General features: G+C 40.5%; 1 long non-coding RNA gene across 1 annotated transcript; it reads right to left on the bottom strand.

Annotated features, from left to right (window-relative positions):
* Positions 1-446: 446 nt before the first annotated feature.
* Positions 447-7,724, bottom strand: LOC138489635 (uncharacterized). The gene is made up of 4 exons (XR_011274842.1): positions 7,485-7,724; positions 1,258-1,376; positions 1,086-1,163; positions 447-741 (listed from the first exon to the last, which is right to left on the bottom strand). It is a non-coding gene; the product is annotated as an uncharacterized lncRNA (long non-coding RNA).
* Positions 7,725-8,078: the final 354 nt, after the last annotated feature.

Raw genomic sequence — 8,078 nt, 5'->3', positions numbered from 1 at the left:
AAAAAGCACATCTCCCTAATGCCGCATTTATAAATTAAACTTTGGCACGACAAAGCAGATAAATACCAAGCAGTAGCTGAGCAGGCAGCTATCGGGGTTGCTCGATATAAATATAAAAAATGATGAGATAATATAAACAAAAGGAAGTTAGCAGCTGTAACTGCCATGGCAGGGGTCGATTGAGAGCCTGATCAGTGTAATGTTGATATCTGGAATATAAATTCATACGCGGGTTGCCCCACACTACAGTGATAATCCCTCCTACACAGTGGGGATATAATATCTATTTAATCAAAAAAAGGGAAGGGACATGTCCATATTACTTAAAACACAATATGTTACCCACAACAATCTGAAACCTACTTACATAGCCCATTAACCAATTCAAGGTTATGTTAAGTTTAATGAATGACATGTATTCAATATTTAAAATATCATATTTAATTCATTTGCTAAACAGCACAAGTATCAAAAAACATTTTCGTAAAAAAATGCATTATATCACATAAAAAATATACAATTTAATAAAAGTGGTGATAACACAGCACATATTCAAGTTCAAACAACTACTAGAACATTCTCAACAGTAGCTAATTCAACTGTTCTTCTTTCCTACTGTGCGTAACAACGTAGCCCGACTTATATAAGTTTCTGTCCTGGATGTTGCTATTAACTGGACATTCTTCAGGGGCAGAAAATTGTCTTGTGCTTCTTGTAGACTTCTCTCTATGATTCCAGTTTCTAGAATTGGGGGTACATATAATACAAAAACATATTACTAAATTGACAAAGTAGGTTATTTTACTTAGCCTAGCTCGTCCTAATCGCCATTAGGATGCATCAAGTATATATTTAATCAAATACTGGTGCTTAAAACTTGTATCCATTTAATGTTGTACAAATTTAAAAGACAATCACAATTTTGTCCTTCACTGTTCACAGTGTTAGAGAGAGATATCTAGCACCTCTCCCACCATGTTCTCATCAAATCATGCTTCCCGATGAATGGTATACTCATCGAGTACACACATCTATTCTGAACCCTAACTAAAGTCCTCACACAATCTAATAGAGTATGGCCTCACCTCCATTCCAAAACTGATTTTTCTCTCTGTTGGGCAAAGTTCCAGGATTTTTCTCAAACCCAATTTAGATAAACAGTTCTGTTTAAAAAAACAATCAGATAAGACACTCTGTGAGTTCCTGAATGTACAAAAGGTAGACCACACAATAATAGACAGGAAGGAAGGTTCATACCTTTGAGACCCTCGATTTAGGATATTACAAATTTATGAGGTCTGGAAACATATCCAACACTTCCTGGGCCGAAATTCTATTTTGCTTTGTAGCATTCCATGGGAAACAAAACGTCTTCCCTAGAGTGTAACAAACACAAAGCCTCACTTTAGTAAGACATTTCAACAGAAATGTACTTTTCAATCAAGAATTACCAAGCATAAGTACCCCTGCTTACCTTTACAGTAGCTCAAATCGAATTCCATCAACAGCGTATAGTTATTTTACCGCTAACCTGCTCGAAAAAGCGAGCCTCTCCATTTATATTGCGCGCTACATTTGTGCGTACATTGATGACGTCATCACGTCGAAACGTGACGCGATGACGTCATACATTCCGCGCCACGCCATGCCGTCGCCACAACAAACGTGGTTACCAAGGCAATCCACGAAAATGTCAATAAACATGGCTGCACGCCCCTCAATTGGGCACAAACCATATATTTTTTAAAAGAAGGGAAGAAGGAAAAAAGAAAGAAAACATCCAAAAATACCTTTTCTATACAAATGCTAAGGCCGCACAGCTGGTTTCTACCTACCCAGAGACTGTCTCAAGTTTAAAGATATCTCTGCTGATAGAATATGCCAGATTTCATAAGAGGCACAGTATAATGATACAAAAGATCCAACACTAGGATTTAATCATACAGTAAACATGGGTTCATAAAGTGTTATCATATGCGGGCCACCCGCACCATACTGGAGAAACATTTAGTTATTTCCACAGAGTAATACAAAATACCCTACCCACATCATATCCTGTCGTGAGCTCTTAGAAGGAAAATCCTATTTGACAGTAGAAGCATCTTGATAGGGAATACCAAAAGTCAATGCATGACACGTCCTGTAATGTGGATTAAATATACAGGAAAATAATCAGTCTATTTAATATTGTGCCACTCAATATTCTCATTAAGTCCTGTTAAATGACTGTTAGTTAGAAAAATCAATTTTTGTTCTAAATTTAATAGTTTTCTATTGATATCTTCCTGTGTCTTTCCTTTTACTTTCTTCAAGATGCACCATTCAAAATCCATGAAAGAATGGCCCTTCTCTTCAAAGTGTTTCACCAGGGGGGCTTTTTCAACATGGTTTTTAAGGCAACTCTTGTGTTCTATCATCCGTGTCTTGCATTTTCTGTTGGTCTTTCCTATGTACAGTAAGGCACATGGGCATCTAATCATGTAAATCACATTATCTGTTTGACAGTTAGTATGTTCCTTCATTTGCCATTCTGATTTTGAACCCAAATTCACAGATGTCATTTTCCGGGTAAGTGGACACATAATGCAATCACCACAAGGATGATGCCCTATGACCCTAGGTATCCCCCATAAAGTACTTTGTTGCACTTCAGGGGTATAAGTTTTCTGTATATCATTGCGCATCACTAGATTGCGAATATTAGTACTTTTCTTAAAAGCCACTAAAGGAGTGGGAATGGTCATTATCTTCTTCCAATTCCTCTGGATAATGTTTTTAACTTTATAAGAAATATTACTAAAGGTGTTGACAAATACCAATGGTCTCTCTACCGTCTCTCTACTTTTCTTTTCAAATAACGCTTCTCGATGATTATTAAAAGCTCGTTTTGCTGATTGTTTCACAATCTTGGCCGGATACCCTCTCTCAGTGAGGTTGTTAATCAGAATGTTAGCCCCATCTTCATAGTCCAACCTTGTGCTACTGTTACGTTTAAGGCGTAAAAATTGCCCAAAAGGCAAATTGTCACGCACATGTTTGGCATGATGACTGCCATAATGCAATAATGCATTTTTATCAGTACTTTTTACAAATGGTTTGACCCATAATCGATTATCTCTGTGATAAATGGTTAAGTCTAAATAATTGACTTCATTAGAACTCATGGAAGCTGTAAATTTCAGATACCTGTTCTGATTGTTTAGCCACACCACAAACTTGTTAGCTGTTTCTAATGTTCCATGCCACACCATAAAAACATCGTCAATATATCGTAGCCACTGAGATATTTGATGTCTAAAGGGGATAACCCCAGAGTAAATAACAGTTTGTTCCACCATATCTACATATAAGTTGGCTAAATTTGGAGCCATCGCTGCTCCCATGGCCGTGCCTTCTACCTGCATGTAAAATTGGCCCATGAATTGAAAGAAATTTTTTGTCAGGGCCATCTCGGCACACCATAAAATAAACGCATTACTGACCGGATGATTATCCTCACGTTTTAATAGGGTTTCCTCCACTACTTCTAAAGTGGCTCTTTGTGGAATGTTAGTATAAAGAGATTGTATATCTAAACAAATCAGTATATCGGTGTTAGGGTCAAACAAGGACCCCTCGATTTTCACAATGGCGTCTCTGGTGTCCTGAACATAACTCTGAGTGTAACCCAGAGGTGGATGCAGAATCTAAATCAAAACCTGACAAAAAGACAGTAACTGCCAAACCAGTAACAAGTCACAGGGCTGGCCCCCATCCCCATAACCCGGGAGGAGGGGTTGTGGATTTGACTACCCTAGAAGATTACACACAACAAGAGCTGGGTGAGATTATCATTCATTTGAGGCAGTGAACAGGCGAGCCCTTGCTTACATGGATGGTGCAAATGTTTGATGGGGGTTCCAGGGGCATGTTGGTAGACTCCACAGATTCCCTGCACTTCCTGCCTCTGTCCAATGACACTAATATACAAGAGGTATTCTGGGCAGGGCCTCATCCAGACGCAAATGACCAAGCTTTGCAGGTGTCTCTGTTGCATCTAGCGGCCCAAGGGTGTAACCGTTAGTATCCTATCACCACTGACTGTCCCAATGAGGAAAAGAAGTGGTACACATTGAAAGAGGCAATTAAGAAAATCAGGGAGCATGCCATGAAGGAAGCAATTCATTTTGACAAACTGATACATATGGGGGTGCTGCCACTCTCAGAAATAGGATTATAAGAACTGCCTCACCTGCATACAAGAGTGTCATTATGACTTTGTTAGTAGGTATGACTGGAAAACCAACTGATGAGGTGGTTGATGCAATTTGTCAACTGTCAGACCTGGGTGAATGGGACAAAGGTGAGGCTAGACAGAGAGAGAGGGGCGCAGTGAGATAATAACAGAGGCTAGGAGACAGGATAGTAGAGTCTCCCGGGTGTCAAGAAAGGACATGTTTTTGGTATTGCTGAAAGATGGTGTGCCACAGGAGGAGATTGATGGCATTGGAACCAGGAAGATGTATGATTTCTACTAAAAGAGAGGGCTAGCTGGGAAGGGGAGCTACAAACAAGTTAAGAGGCAGGTGGTGACTAAGCTGAAAAGGGACACCTCCCCTTTGGCTCCTCCTGACGAGGAACAGGAAGAATGGTATATGGGGACCCCTTCCCAGAATCAGCCAACATATGCTGATTTCAGAAATGTGGTGAGTGCAATGTTAGAGTCTGAGTCCGGATACACTCATTCCAAATTTGACTTGGACTATAGCCAATCTCTGGCAGCATCCGTTCCTATAAAAGTTCACAGACAACCTCATGTTAATGTTAAGATATTTTGGAAGCCTGGAAACACACAAGTGGTCGAAGCTTTGATAGACACCAGGGCATAGGCGTCATTGATTCATGGAAATCCTTCAAGATTTAAAGGTCGACACTTTACCATTACTCGGTTGGGGGGAAAGGAAATACCTGCAGTACAGAAAGGAGTAGAGATAAAGATAGGCAATTTGTGGAAGCAGAAATTCAAGTGTTGATTGTCCCGATACCTGAGTATAGAATTGGTTTTGACATTTTGGAGGGGTTGACTTTGGGACTTGGAGGTAAAACCGATCAGTTTAGAGTTAATGTATTCACTTGTACACCAGTTATTGTAGGCAAATTGAAAATGCCCCTGGTGCACTTGCCTTTGTCCACAAAACGTGTATCTATGAAGCAATACTGCATTCCCGGGGGACATAAGGAAATTTCATACACCATTAAGGGATATGTAGAAGCAGGAGTGTTACGCCCTGTTACTATTTCTTGGAATAATCCGGTCTGGCCTGTGAAAAAGGGGGATGGGAGCTGGAGAATGATGGTGGATTATAGAGAATTGAACAAATGCACTCCTCTTTTAGACCCTGCAGTCCCATATTCTATCACTTTGATTGAGAATGTAACAATGTTTGAGGGAACCTGGTATGCTGTATTAGGCTTAGCAAATGCCTTTTTCTCTGTGCCAATTGCTGAGGAGTGCCAGGAGCAGTTTTCCTTTTCTTGGAATGGGCTTCTTGTATTCATGTATTCATTTAATATTCTTGTTGTATTTATTCATTTATGTTTGCTTTTGGTGAATAAAGAGGCCGTATAAGAGACATTTTATAATATAGCTGAGTGTGTGTGTGTGTGTGTAGATACTTTCCCTTCAGCGTCCAAGGTTTTTCATTCAGTGTACTAGTGTACTAGGGAGAAAAATTGAAATATATCCGAGCACTCTGAAAAGCGAAACACTGCACTGCTGCAAAGTCACTTTGCACTGCCAACAAACGCCCTGATTCACAGAGCGCTACAAAGTGCACTCTTTGCACCGTGAATTAGGCCCATTTAGCACAGTGCAAAGTGACTTTGCACTGCAAAAATACACCGCACTAAAGTCCATGAATCAGGCCCAGAGTCTTTGTGTGACCAACACTTCTCGTGGATGCTTATCAACTGCATACGGACAGTTCACACCATTTTGGCCCTTTCAACGTGAAATATAGTTCACTTGCTTTGACACTGATGGAGCTTGAGCACAGGCAGTGTGTGAGTTGTCTAAATCTTCAATGGTTTGAAAGTTAGAAATTGTGGCAAACATTAATTGTAATGTGCATTAGAAAATACTAATCTTCATGCTCATCTCTACACAAAACACAGCCTCAAGACTGTTTTCCCCTCAAACAAGCCACATGTAGAAGGAGAACTGTATTGAATTTACACATGGAAGTGTTCATTTTAAGATTTATAAAAAAAGGCATCAGAGCAACGTAGCGTGTTCCAGCATGTTATTTTGTGGGAAGCTATCATTGAACTGCTTACTAACCAATTTAAGGAATTGAGAGCACCCCAACTGCTTTTTTAGAATCCCTGTACATAATATGTTCCATGAGCTTCGAAGTAAGCAGACCTAGTCCCGAACCATTTTGGAAACCAGAAACCTTCAAGGATCCACGATTTACCCCTCTCATGCTCTGTAATTAAGAATTCATGGAATATCATGGGGATGGTGCAGAAGAAGCGAGGCAGAGTTTGGTGGAATATGTACATATAACTTTAAAAAAACACAAATGCATGAAAACTGCGTACGGCCGCAAATTTCGACCAAGGGCCCGATTCTGAACTGGGTGGTAATTGCCGAAAATGTCGTTAAAAGGGCTAACGACATTTTCGATAATTACACCCTATTCTAAAGGTGGTGCAAAATTCAGAAGTCGGAATCATTGCGCCACTTTTGGAATAAGGGTGCCGGTTGCTAGGAACGGCTGGAAACCGACCTAGCAACCAGCACTTTCGTTAATCATGCCTTTGCATGGTTATTCTTGTGGAACTGATCCAATATTGCAAGTGCTTGAAATTGGCGCTGAAGTATGGCACATAATTGGTGCCGTACGGAGGAGTGTCACAAGAAGCATTTCCTTTTGTTATGCTGTATTATCAGGGCAATCTGTGCCTATACTTCTCCAGCTCTTCTCATCTGATTTTTGGTGAGTATCGTGCCTCAAGGGGACGTAGTTGTTGCTTTTAATCACTTGAGAATACATATATCTCCTTCCTCGTGTATCATTGCAGTTGTACTTTGCCTGTATTCGCTTTGCTTTTTTCCAGAACTTGAACAGTCCCCACTTTAATGTGTGTAAATTGCACTACTTAGCATCGGGTTCCATATCATGCTCTTATCATTCCGGAGGAGGTTGTGTTTGCAATGTCATTGTGCACAGTCATTGTACAAATTACTTGATACCATCTGGAAATGCATGAATAATTTATGAATGTACTATCGCCTTTCTTATTTTGGTAGGTTTTCTAATAGTCAACATTCACGCTTAAGTACATAATGTGCATTGGCCAGGTTAAAGAGAATAATCCCCTATAGAACAAAGTGCAACGTGTTAGTAATATTCACACTGACATCAAATTTCTCTTGTTAATGTGATGTATGCAATAGGCACTTAAGCACTGGCCAAATGATTCAACATAACCATACACACCATCGTTAGCCTACATCATTTTAGAGCGCATCCTCAGCATTCATTTTCAAGGTGTAGACGACAACGGCGCTGAATGTAGTTGATCAAAACAACTTTCAAAACAAGTTCACAGCTTATCTCTTTGCACTCCTGTGCACTGCTGTCCATTAATCTGGGCTAATTATGAAGCAGAATGCATTTAAAATCAATAAAACGGGCAGGCTGCCACATCCGTCACTCCTCTGCCAGGGCTCCAGCCAACACGTGCTTTTGTTTTCATTCTCAGCAGCAGTTTCGTTAAACAACGATTTCCTCGTTATTTAGCGAAACTGCTGCCGAGATCTTCATCCGCCTGTTTCCGAAGGAAACAGGCGGACATTAACGAAAGCACTGTCGTGCTTTCTGATGACACCCAGGCCCACTTCAGAATAGAAGTGGTGCCTGAGCGTCATGAAATGGAGCAGTGAATCGTGCTATTTAGCACGTTCACTGCGCCATGTTGAGAATCGGGCCCCAAGTCTCCCATTTGTTTGCATTACAGTGAACAAGGGCAGCTGGGACTCCGGGAGTGTGCCCCGCACCTTTGTTCACTGTAATGTGAGTACGGATTGTGGC

Source organism: Ambystoma mexicanum, chromosome 9 (assembly GCF_040938575.1).
Source record: "Ambystoma mexicanum isolate Mex_15411 chromosome 9, UKY_AmexF1_1, whole genome shotgun sequence".
Classification (NCBI taxonomy): Eukaryota; Metazoa; Chordata; class Amphibia; order Caudata; family Ambystomatidae; genus Ambystoma; species Ambystoma mexicanum.
Note: the sequence above shows the minus strand (reverse complement) of the source record. Positions and strands in the feature narration are given on the sequence as shown.